The sequence below is a fragment of the Misgurnus anguillicaudatus genome, chromosome 14 (genome assembly GCF_027580225.2).
Source record: "Misgurnus anguillicaudatus chromosome 14, ASM2758022v2, whole genome shotgun sequence".
Taxonomy (NCBI): domain Eukaryota; kingdom Metazoa; phylum Chordata; class Actinopteri; order Cypriniformes; family Cobitidae; genus Misgurnus; species Misgurnus anguillicaudatus.
Genome location: NC_073350.2, coordinates 30,276,329 through 30,289,754, shown reverse-complemented (window position 1 = coordinate 30,289,754; position 13,426 = coordinate 30,276,329). Strand labels below are relative to the sequence as shown.

The 13,426-nt window shown below is 40.4% G+C and overlaps 1 protein-coding gene and 1 long non-coding RNA gene across 3 annotated transcripts in view; both read right to left on the bottom strand.

Annotated features, from left to right (window-relative positions):
• Nucleotides 1–13,426, bottom strand: part of LOC129427910 (uncharacterized) — a 130,104-nt gene that overhangs the window by 114,359 nt on the left and 2,319 nt on the right. The window lies entirely within an intron of this gene.
• LOC141369502 (uncharacterized) lies at nt 11,380–12,230 on the bottom strand. The gene is made up of 3 exons (XR_012373268.1): nt 12,073–12,230; nt 11,909–11,958; nt 11,380–11,572 (listed from the first exon to the last, which is right to left on the bottom strand). It is a non-coding gene; the product is annotated as an uncharacterized lncRNA (long non-coding RNA).

Here is a 13,426-nt window from a genome sequence, read left to right as displayed (position 1 = left end):
TAGAACTGATCCCTGAGGTATGCCGTATTTAACGGGGGAGTGATATGACTCTTCCTCATTTACATAAACAAAGTGATATCGATTGGTTAGATACGATCTGAACCAGGCTAACGCCTGACCACTGATGCCAACATAGTTTTCTAGTCTATTGAGTAAGATTGTGTGATCTATTGTGTCAAAGGCTGCACTAAGGTCTAGTAATATAAGGATTGAGATTTCACCACGATCGGATGTTAATAGGAGGTCATTTGTAACTCTAAGCAGCGCTGTCTCTGTGCTATGGTGGGGCCTGAATCCTGATTGGAACTTTTCATATGTATTATTATTTTCTACGAATGTGCGTAGCTGGCTTGCCACTACTTTTTCTAATATTTTAGAAAGAAAAGGTAGATTTGAGATTGGTCTAAAGTTATTAAGATCTCCCTGGTCAAGGTTTTGCTTTTTAATGAGCGGTCTAATAACTGCTAGTTTGAAAGCTGTTGGAACGTATCCTAATTCTAGAGATGAGTTAAAGATATTAAGTACCGTGTCTGACACTACATGAAATACCTCTTTTAGTAATTTTGTGGGAACGGGGTCTAGTATACAGGACGATGATTTGGATGACGTTACTAGTTTAGAGAGCTCTTCTATTGTAGTAGGATTAAATGACTCAAGATGTTCGTTTGGTAATCTAGTGGAAAATGTACTATTGGGTAGAGTGATGGCTGCTTGCGTAGTTTCTATGTTTTCCCTAATAAACATAATTTTGTTAGTAAAAAAGTTCATGAAGTCATCACTATTGTGTTGGAGTTTACTATTGGTTTCTGTTTGTTCTTTGTTTCTAGTCAGTTTCGCAACTGTGCTAAATAGAAAACGAGGGTTGTTATGATTTTCTTTAATAAGCGTACTGAGATAGGTAGATCTGGCAGTTTTAATAGCCTGTCTGTAGTGTTGAACACTCTCTTTCCATGCTGAACGCCATACCTCTAACTTTGTGCTTCGGTAGTTTCTTTCCATTTTTCTAGCTAATTTTTTAAGGGCTGCAGTATGATGGTCATACCATGGAGCTGGCGGTTTTTCTTTGATTCTCTTTTTTCGAATGGGAGCAACGGCATCCAACGTGCTAGAGCAGACGTTGTTCAGGTTTTCTATTATAATATCTAGATCTTCACGATTATCTGCTACATGTTTCATTTGAGACAGGTCTGGAAGAGTGCTAATAAAGCTATCTTTAGTGGTGGAAATTATTGTTCTGGCTAATCTGTAGCATGTTGTAGACTGAGCGGTCCTATCTAGAAGTATTGTGCATGACACAAGGCAATGGTCTGAAACGGCATCGCTCTGGGGTGATATTTCGATGTCATTAATATTGAGTCAGAGTGACAGAATTAAGTCTAGTGTGTGATTACGAGTATGCGTGGGCCCTGACACGTTTTGTTTAATGCCGAGAGAATTTAGAACATCCATAAACGCACGTCCTAATGCATCATTTGGATTATCCACATGGATATTAAAATCACCAACGATAAGAGCTTTATCTACAGTGACTGTAAGCTCAGATAGGAAGTCTGCTATTTCTTTTAGAAAATCTGTGTGGTGGCCTGGAGGCCTATATATGGTAGCTAAAATGAACGAAAGTCGTTTGTTGTTGCGATCAGTTATTTCCATATTTAACAGTATTATTTCAAACGAATTAAATTTTAGGTTGGATTTATGGTTTACTTTGAATATTTTATTGTATATTGTAGCTACACCACCCCCTCTCCCTGTTAGACGAGGAACATGTTTATAGTAATAGTCTTGTGGGGTGGATTCGTTTAAACTGGTGTAATCGTCTGCTTTAAGCCAGGTTTCTGTTAAACAGAGTGCATCTAAGTTTTGGTCAGTAATTATTTCATTGATAATTGGTTCTTTGTTGGTAAGTGATCTAATGTTAAGAAGGCCAAATTTTAACATTTGAGTTTCATCTGTTAATGTATTATGTTCTAGTTTTATGTTAATAAGATTTGTACGAGACGAGGTAAACGGTGCTCTGTATTTATTTGTTCGAGGAACAGACACAGTCGAGATGTGTTGGTACTCTGTTAAAAAAGGCTCTATGTGCTGGGATATATGTGATCTTGACATGTCAAGGCAGCTAACAGACTGATGGGTAAGCCGATCTGTCTGTTTCCTGACCTGGGCCCTGGATAGTCAGACAATATCAAAAGTAAGACTATTGGTCAGATTTCTAGAGAGTATAGCACTTCCTTCCGGAGACGGATGGAGGCCATCTCTCTTTAGCAGGTCAGGTCTTCCCCGGAAATGCTTCCAATTGTCTATAAACCCTACGTTATGCTGAGGGCACCACTTTGACATCCAGCCATGAAGAGACACTAATCTACTGTAAGTTTCATCCCCCCGGTAGGCGGGGAGGGGACCAGAGCAAATTACATTGTCTGACATTGTTTTTGCAATTTCACACACCTCTTTAATAGTATCTTTGGTGATCTCCGACTGGCGGAGTCTGGTGTCATTCGTGCCGGCGTGAATAACAATCTTAGAAAACTTACGGTTAGCATTAGCCAGCACTTTAAGTTTGGATCTAATGTCAGACGCTCTGGCTCCCGGTATACAATCGACTATGGTGGCTGGTGCCTCAATGCCAACGTTCCTGAGTATAGAATCTCCAATAACCAGGGCACCTTTAACAGATGTCTCAGCCGGTGTATTGCTGAGTGGAGAAAATCTGTTTGATATTAAAACAGGAACGTGATTTGGATGCCGAATGCGACTAGGCCGCCTGACAGTCACCCAGTTAGTCAGCCGCCTTGACTCTGAAGTCGGAACCGAGCCAAGTGTATTACGCTTAACACTAGGCGCACCCGAAACAGTGTTTGTAACATTAACATTAGCGGTCTTACTGTCCTCAACTAGCGTTCGGATGCGCGCTTCTAGTTCTGCAACCTTCTCCGTCAGCCTTACTACTTCAATACACTTAGCACATGTAAACCCCTCTATGCTGACGGAAGAAGCTAAACTGTACATGTGGCAAGCAGTGCAGGTTACAATGACAAGCGGAGTCTTACCGTTTTCATGCTGGGCGATGGCGTCTCCGTTCGCCAGACCGCGGTCCGTGAAGCTGCATCGAGATGGGTGCTCGCTCGTTGCGTGCCTCGGTCGTCTCCGGGTGCCTGGAGCCAGGGTGATGTGAGGCACGCTGTACCGCCTGGTGCTAATGCCGGGACACAACTCCTCCACAGCTTCCCGCTCTGGTGAGGAAAGGTCTGAAAAACACACATCGGATGAGTCCGCCATTAGATCGAAAAAGAAGGCAGATTTACAGTAAACAGACAGTGAGCAAGTGCACGTTTGTTTATGCTAGTGGGCTATATGCTAGCACTAGGTGTTTACTAGTGATAGATCGTTTTACTTATTAATACTGTTCAAAAATCGTCACGGTAAAGTATTCCTAAGATAAACTAGTACGTTATATTATATAGATAGGAACGAGATAGTAAGAAAATAGGATTTAGATTATGAACTCGACGGAGCTCCAATGCACGGAGCAGCGTTTCCTCGTTTGCTAATGCTACCGGGCTATATGCTAATACTGGGTGTTTAACAGTGATAAATCGTTTCACTTATTGAAACTGTTGAATAATCGTCACGGTAAGGTATTCCTAATATGAACTAGTAAGTTATATTATATAGATAGGAACAAGATAGTAAGAAAGTAAGATTTAGATGATGAACTCGGCGGAGCTCCGATAACAGTGTTTCCACTCTCTTGCGTCTCTCTCTTGCGTCTCCCCAGCTGTTAGCCATCACAACAGATACAAATATTTTAAATTGGGTTGCATTTTTTTGTTGCTGGTGGATCTCTCACTAAATGCATACCATGTCCCCACTATCAGTGAAAGACCCATTAAGAGCTTGGAAAAATGGTTTAGAGTGGAACTGAATGACAGAGAGAGTGTGAAGGAGATGCTTGGGCAGGCGGAAGCTTGGATGAAAGTCTTAGATAGGAGTTGGTTACCTGGAAGATTCAAACTCTGGGGCTACCAGCATGGTGTGCTCCCAAGACTTATTTGGCCACTGCCCATGGATGAAGTGCCATTAACAACAGTTGAAGCCTTGGAAAGAAGGATCAACACCTTCCTTCACAGATGGCTATCAATCCCCAAAAGCCTTTATTCAATTGGCCTGTTCAATTGGAAGCAAGTTACAGCTGGCATTAACATCTGGGGTTGAAGAGTTTAAGGTGGCCGAAGACTGGCAGCCTTGGAGTTGTAACCAGAGCTAGGTGTAGGGATGCTAATGCCAAAGGTCAACGCAGCCTAGACCAGGAAGAGCTCCGTATGGTGAAGGAGGAGGATAGGCAAGCGAGAGCAACAGCCATGAAAAGCCAGGGGAGGTGGACATGTTGAAGTGGTGTCCAAGGATGATTATTGGCATGGAGGGATGTGTGGGGCATGGAGGAGAACAGGATTCAATTCCTCCTGTGCTGCACATTTGATGTTCTACCAACACCAGTGAACCTCCATCGTTGGGGGTTGGCTGAGAGCCCAGACCGCATGTTGTATGGGAAACTGGCAAGCCTTGAACATGTGTTGTCATCATGTCAGGATAGCCTGGCTGATGGCAAGTTCAGATGGAGGCATGACCAGATACTTGCCAAGCTGTCAAAAGTTCTGGAGGAAGAGAGACCCACAACAGCAAGAAGACGACAGCACCCCATCTGATTAGATTTTTTAGAGCAGGGGAGAGCTCAAGCAGGATATCAACGAGCATAGGAATCCTGATATCGGCTACTGACTGGGACATGAGAGTTGACCTCAGGAGACAGCTCAAGTTTCTAGAGAAGATCACCACGTCAACTCTCAGACCGGCATAGTTCTGTGGTCCAGAGCAACAAAACAGGTGGTGCTGCTTGAATTGACTGTGCCATGGGAGGAGAGGATAGAAGAGGCCTATGAGAGAGAGCTTGGGAAGTACCAACCACTCACCCAACAGTGCCAACAGCTGGGATGGCATGCATGGAACTTGCAAGTGGAGGTAGGCTGCCGAGGATTCCCTGGGCAGTCACTTTGGAGCTCCCTGTCCAGAAATGGAATAAGAGCTCCCAGAAGGGGATGGCAAATCTCACAAAAAAAGCAGAGACGGCATCAAGATGGCTCTGGCTAAGGGGCTGCGAGCGATGGAGCAACCCACCGGGTAGGGAGGGAACTTAAAAGAGCACTGGCTGTGGAGCCCAAGGGGCCGAGGGGGCTGCCCCAGGATGCTGGGGTTAGCTGTCAAGCCCTCTGGAGGTGTTGTGGGTTAATTGACAAAACACTGTTGAAGGAGGGTACCCACATGATGACTGCTTTTGTGCTGCCCTGTGTTGCATGTGTGTCTTGTGTTTTTGTACTGTGTTGCATGTGTGTCTTGTGTTTTTGTACTGTGTTGCATGTGTCGTGTTTTTTTTTTTTTTTTTGCTTTTTTGCATAGATAGTAATATAATGAGAGTACAGGAAAGTACAGAGTGGAGAAAAGGGTACAGGATCGGCAAATGACCTTGAGCTGGGATTCTAACTCGGGTCACCAAAAGTATCCATACTATATGTCAGAGCATTGCCCACTACACCCAACAGCCCTTGTTTTAAACAATGTAAAAGACATTCAATTCACAGAAGATGGTCAGTATTCAATAGTGATTATTGCCACGATGTAACACTTTTATACAAAGCAACTTAAAACTATATTTACATGACTGTAAGACATGCATCTTTCTCTTTACATTCAGTGTCAACTTTACAATCCTTTCTTCAAAAAATCTACTAATTCTATAATATTAGAAACATGCTTTAACTTTGTTGCATTATTTAAGTGCAAGTTCAGGATGTATGTGTGGAGCCCAGCAAGTTTTAATAATTTCCTTTATCTGGAGTGAAAATATATGATTTTACAGTACGACTTTTACAATCAGATTTAGTGCCGATTGTTTACTTCAATAGGAAATGTACAGTATGCATGACATAACTAGTTTATGTTCACTGTAAAATGCAATAATTTGAGCATCAAATGCAATGCACAATTATTTTTTTTATATTTTTAGTTTGTTATATGCGTTGTTATGACACTGTCATAAAGTAGCAAATGTATTTTGTTTTCCTGGACGCAGTAATAAATCTGAATCTTTGCACCTCCTATTAGGACATTAAGTGTTATCTCATATACACCAATGGCTTCATTCTGGTTTCTGAAGACGTTTCTCAAGTAAGATGTGTAAGACCAAGTTGAGTAAAATCATTCAGCTGTAGCATCAGATAGGAAATCGGCTGTAATTGTGTTGTGTTTCTTACAGACAAATCTGTTCTTTGTAGAAGTGGAGGGAGCCGTCATGAACAAGCTTCTTCTCATGGGCTCATTTAAAAAGTCAGAGACATACAAATACATGATCTGTTTCACACTGTTCATATTTACAACCAGTAGATGGCATCAAAGATTTACATGTATGTTTCTGCAGCTGTATGACACTGATTGCACAGAATGCAACATGCATGAGTTAGTTGTCTATTTAACATGTTTTCAGATGTTTTTTTAGATTCTAAAACTAAATGGGGGTGACACACACACACGGACTTAACATGACTGCTCTTTTACTCACATGCGTCAGAGAGATCACACCAGAATATATGTTTTCAGAACACATGAAATAAAGTGCATTATGGGAAATGTAGTTATTAACATATCTATGACCCTTTTTTATTTCTTTAAATGCAAACATTGAGTCTTTTATGTTAAATCCTGTTATAGTAAAATAACAAAACTATCCTGGGAATGAGGGTAGACTACCTCAGACCCTAGCTTAGGGCATTTTTTTGCCCAGAAACAATAAGGGTAGCCCCAAACAAAGTGTAATCCAATAAACCCTGAGGTGGATGCCGCTCCCTTACTGGATACCGACGGCCTATTTGGTTTCCATTATATGCCGGTGAAGATAGTGGTTCGTTAGCAAAGGGACCATTTGCGGTCATCATACAGTAGGCTCATTTGTAGAGACTACTGAAGTTGGAGAATTGTCATCCATTTGATCAGTGACCTCAGGAAGATCTGTAATGTTGCTGGCTCCACCAAGCAACTGATCAGTATGTCTCCTCAGCAGTCTTGACCTTATACGACACTGAACCCGTCTCGGCCTCAACAGTATCCGGAACCCATTTTGGACTACTACCATAGTTTCAAGCAAGCACTGATGGGCCTGTTGCAAAGATTCTGTTTTTGGCTTGCAGGATCCATCGCTGTACCTGATGCTCTTGTTGACGTTGGAGAGTTTCTTTTAATGGCTATTTTAATCAGCTCATATACGCTGGCAACACTTTGGTGGTCACGTGCGGAGTTCTACGATAGAAGAGCAAGAAGCTGTGCAGATGTTGATTAAATGTGCCTTGTCCGTGCAAAGCTTTCAAAGCATGTTTCGTGGTTTGGACAAACTTTTTTGCTAACCCATTAGTTGCAGGATGGTAGGGTGATGACGTGATATGTTGCAAACCATTTGCTAGTAGAAATGTGGCCATTTTGTGAGATGTAAATTGGGGGCCATTATTTGAGACAAGTTGCACTGGTGATCCAAATCTACTGAAAATTTCTCCCAGTTTCTCAATTGTCTTTTCAGCTGAAGCAAATTTCCTAATGGCCACATCAGGCCACTTACTGTGTGCATTCATGACCACCAACAGCGTTTTGTCCTCGACTGGGCCTGCAAAATCTATATGAATGCGATGCCATGGTTTTTCAGGATACTCCCATGGGTGCAGCCGTGCAAGTTGTGGTGCGTTATGTATGCTCTGGCATAAGGTACACATCCTTGCTTTTCTCTTAAATTTGCCATCTTCTACTCGCCACCAGAAGCAGCTCCTGGCAATCTCCTTCATGCGGATCATTCCACAGTGTCCCACATGCAGCTGTCCTAGCACTGGCTTGCGCAAAGCAGGGGGAATACCCACTCTCCTCCCCCACAGTAAGCAGCCTGATGGCACTGAAAGTTCATGACGTCGAGAGATGTTAGGTTTTAGGTCCAGTTCATTGCTCTTCCCTTTGCCTGTCATAACCATATCCACGACTTGATACGACAGGGTCATTTTGTGTGCCCCTGCATACTTGCGCGGCTGTTATAGGAGCCCGTCACCTGGCCGAAATAAAAAATTTCTTCCTTTACCCTGTCAACAAGAGGAAACCTAAACAGACCGTCCGCATTCCCGTGCAATTCCAGCTTCCGGTACTTGATGTCACAGGTGTGAGCAGAAAATAACAAAGCCCACCTTTGTATCTTATTTGCAGCAAGAGCGGGAATGCCATGGTGTGGACCAAACATTGCAGTGAGTGGCACTCCATATCCTTAAACCAACATGAAACAGTTGAGTGTCCAGCTTTACCACAACAGAAACATGGGCCTTGAATTTCAGTTTGTTTTTCTGTCTCCATCTTGTACTCAATTGTTGGGCTTCCTCAGCAGCCAATTTCATAGACCACTCAGCTCAATTGCTCTTTGTAGTGTGAGGTTGCTCTCTGTTAACAGCCTTTTCTGTATGCCCTCGCAGCTTCGTCCGCATACTAATCTGCCCTGAAGTGTATTGTTGAGCACATCACCAAATTGACATTGTCAGCATTTTTTTAGCACTTCCACAAACACTGCCACAGATTCCTCTTCTGGCTGATTTCGTTTGAGGAACCGCGTTAACAACATACACGACATGTACTGTAGTGTTTAACTTTTAATAATAATAGGATTTTATGCTCGTGAGCATTTTCCATTTGTTACTGTATATAAAGAGGGTTCCTGATGGTTCCATGTGACAGCGAGTATCCAGCATTTGTGTCTGAACGCACCATCTAAGAGACCACGGGCAACATTGACTGTGATGGCTAAATACGGTGAGCATGTTTGTGTGTGTTTTATGTTTGTGTATGTGGTTATTTATATAAGTGTAATGCATGGTTTATGCTTTATTTTGAATCAGAAATATTTTAAAATGCATTTGTTGTCAGTTGCATCAGTCATTTAGATAAGTTAGTTCTAACGGCATTGCACATTGCATTTTATGTGGTCAAGACGCGAATAAATGTTACTTCCTCTGTGAAAAAAGCACTTTTAAATTTAACCTGTAGGTTCCTTCTTTTGAGGTACTAGCTGACTGAAGGTAAGGGAGATAAATATATATGTGTGTATATGAACTACTCTGACCAAAATTATGAACACTTTGGTGTGTGCCCTTATTTTTCATAAGCTGAACTCAAAGATCTATGGATTTTTGCAGGAACTGGAACACGCTGTCGTATAGGCCTATCCAGAGCATCCCAAAAATGCTCAATGGGTGACGTGTCCAGTGACTATACTCACCATGAAAGAACCTGTGTTTGTGGTCCATAACATAATACGCCTGCCGATATTATAATCTCACTTTTACCATGGGCCACTCGATCCACAACGTTGACATCAGCAAGCCCACACGACACCATACACGCTGTCTGCCATCTACCCTGTACAGTGAAAACTGGCATTAATCCGTGAAGAGAACATCTCTTTAAAATGCCAGATGCAATCGATTGTTAGCGTTTGCCCACTTAAGACGGTTACGATGATGAACTGCAGTCATGGTTGAGACCCAGATGAGGATGACTAGTATGCAGATGAGATTCCCTGAGTTTGTTATGCAAACCGATTGTTGCAGCAGCTGTCTGGGTGGATGATCTTGGAGGTGAAGATGCTGGATGTGAAGGTCCTGGGCTGGTGTGGTTACACATGGTCTGCAGTTGTGGGCCCGTTGGATGTACGGCCAAATTCTCCGAAACGTCTTTGGAGCCAGCTTATGGTACAGAAATTAACATTCAATTCACGGGCAACAGCTTTAGTGGACATTCCTGCAGTCAGCATACCAAATGCACACTTCCTTAAAACCTGCGATATCTGTGGCGTGGCACTGTGTTTTGTGATAAAACAACACATTAGAGGGTGGATGAATCATCTCGGCAAAGAAGAAGTGCTTACTAAAAGTCTTCGATCTTTGAATTCAGTTCATGAAAAATGAGGGCACAAACAAAAGTGTTGCGTTTATAATTTTGGTCAGTGTAATTCAGTAGTTTGTTTATCAGTACAGTATGTAATGATTCTTAATGACTTACTACTGTTTAATTTCTATTCTTTACCACTTAATAGTCTGTATGTATCAGCACATATGGACAAAAATAATTCTGACACTCAACCTGAAACTAAACCGCCTCGCTTCTCGTTCACACCTTTCTGATTATATCTCTATCTGCTCTGATTGGCCTTCATCATGATCATTGCACATAGAGCCAAGTTTATGTTTATTGAACGTACTGACAGCATTAAATAAAGCTACACATGCTGTATTTATAAATCAAACCATAACACTTTCCATTAGGTAATGCATTAGCTAGCATAAGAAAAAAGAAGGAAAATATTTTTAAAGCATTCCTTAAATGTTCAAATTTAAAGCATTATTTTAAATGTTAGCTAAAAAAGATTTAATTATTATATCTTCTTTTTGTCATTTTCTCATTTAGCTCATTTGTCACACAACAAATTCCCAGCAGTAATCTGTTTATAGTGGTTGTTGAGAATAAATGTGACTGTAGCTCCGCCCCTCTAGTTACCATGGAACCTATTGAAATCATTTATATCTTTTATTATTAGCTGGTTAGGCAGATACAAATAACACTTTTGTGCCAGCTTGTGTGCATGAATACAGAACATGGATATTTTAACATGCAAGTATTTCTATTAACATCAGCCTTGACTCTTGAGCACATAATGAGTCACTGAAGTGTGACGGACTGAAGTTTCAGAAGGACCGTAGGCGTCCACAGTCCTGCCACCCTAAATGTGTTGTGTTGTACGTTAAACATTCGGCAGTGGCGGCTCGTGACTGCTGATCAGAGAGGGGCTAATTCAAAATATGTGTTCGGAGTGTCATGTGTGTTGCTCGTGTTTTCAAAATATGTGTTTGTTGCATCACGTGAACCATGTGAGATTGTCTTGACCAGGACCACACCCCTAAATGCATTGAAGCAACTGCCATGTGATTGGTTGATTGGATAATTGCATTAATGAGAAATTGAACAGATGTTCCTAATAATCCTTTAGGTTAGTGTATAATTGTACTTTATTTGATTCAAGCTATTTTTGTGTCAGATAATCGTAATAAAAAATGTTTAGTGGTACGTGAGTTTGAGAGGCAAACTACACTAGGAATGAAGTAACGAAGAACTTCACATTCCACAAGGAACCCCATTAAAGTTACATTGTGTGGAGAAACATCACAGAAAACATGAAAACACGAGGTATGTAAGTTACTCTTATCAGCTAAACGCGTCTGCTGTGTGCACTGTTCTCATTAACTTTCATGAATGTTTTTTGCCAACAAAAAAACTCCTTTATTATTGAATCATTTAAAAAATACATATCAATGATGTAAATGAATATAAACGAAGAATAATATAATGAAGTCTTGAGTGAAAGTCAGATAGCCAAACTGTAAATCTGATCTTTAGCAACAGCATTTACTGTTTTTTCTGGGATGGTGCAGTAGACGTGATAAACATTCTGCATGATGGAAAAAAGAAAAAGATAAAAACAATGTTAGGTTTTTGTTAATAATGATGAACACTTTATTTGATTCTGTTTAAAGAAGTATAACAAACTAAATGATACAATGTAGTGCTGTTGGTTAGTTGTATTTTGAGGTTTAATTACGCAAAATGTATGATAAGTTAATACCCCCTGGCACCATCTCATGCCCCCTATTTCGAAAACCACTTCGGGTAAGAAATCTGTGAATAGCATACATATCTGTCTAAGAGTAGGTATTTTCCCACTAAAATGTTTACACACTTATGCAAGTTAAATATTGCTGTGTATTTGTGGCATGTTCATACATACTTCATTCTCTTCAGTATGTCCCTTCTTGTGTCGTGTATTATCCAAAACATCTGTAATAAAATGCAAACACTGTTAGAGTATATTTCACTTGAAATCTTTCAGGTGAGAGCCCTTAATGCATCAAATAGTTTCAAAAGAAATATTCTGTGAATGTTTTCTGTTACCTGAAGGCTGGAAAGTTGAAGTAATGAGCGAGTAAGTCTCTGGTTTGCTTTCTTGGTTTGACTGTGGCTGCGGGAGGCCTTTAGGGGAAAAATAACATCAACATAATATTAACAATGGCGGTGCTTTTTCAAAATTCATCAATAATTTCTTGGTACTAGGTCCCTATTTATACACTCTAAAAACAAACGGTGCTAAAGCAACAAAAGTGGTTTTTGGCTCGTAATCATAAAGGACCATTTTAAGTGCCATAAGCATAGAACCATAATGTGCTATGTAGAACCATTTGTGGTGCTATATTACCCCCGTATGGTTCTTCATAGGTGCTATATAGCACTGAAAATGGTTCCTCTATGATTACGAGCTAAGAACCACTTTTAGTGCTATTTAGCACTGTTTGTTTTTGAAATATAGTCTGTCATTCTGAAGAAAACGTCTCGGTTACGTATGTAACCCTCGTTCCCTGAAGGAAGGGAACGGAGACGTCACGTCGTGACCGACGAATTGGGAACCGCTTCCCAATTCGTCGGTCACGACGTGACGTCGTAGTGACCGACTGAAAGGGAACATCTGTTTTCTTAGGTTTTATTTTTCAATTTTAAAAAACCCTGTCCATGTCTCGTTATTAATATCAGTACAAATGTCTTAAGAACAAGCAATGCGTAAATTATCAGAAACGGATTGCAAAGAAAACGTCTGTGCATCACTTTAAAGTTACCAGTTACTGTACAAGGCATTTGTAAAAGTTTGTAATCCTGAAGTCAAGACATAACATAATTCTTAGTAATGTTTAATGATTTATTGAAGTGAAGCTCGTTTTATACTACTGAGTAAAATTAGGTCATGTACATCAGTACAGAATGAACCCTTTTGGGTTAGTAATAAAGTTTTGAGTTCGGAAAATTATAGTATGTTCTTATAGTACTGTAGGCCTTCAATAAATTGTTTCAAAATAAATTTTACTGGGTGATCTTGCGAAATTAGACTTATGGGGTGTCATGAAACATTGTGATAAAAAAGTAAATGCAAAGTAAGAGTATCAAAATAAAAAGCATACAGTCACAAACATCTCTTCATGTACTATTTTGCACGTGATTTCAAATGACATCATACAAACAAATTTTGTTGTTTTTCCACATTTAAGGGGAAAATTTTCATTACCGCAATGTGTCAATGACTGGATTTTGTTTATTTGACATGAAAATATTTATAATAAAAAAATCTAAAACATAAAAAGCTTTAGTGCATGTTATACTATAAAAATTTACAGTAAAGAAACATGTGCACTATAAAAAATGTCTGTAGAAATTACAGTATTAATGGGTATTACTGGCAGCTGCCAGTAACTTACTGTAG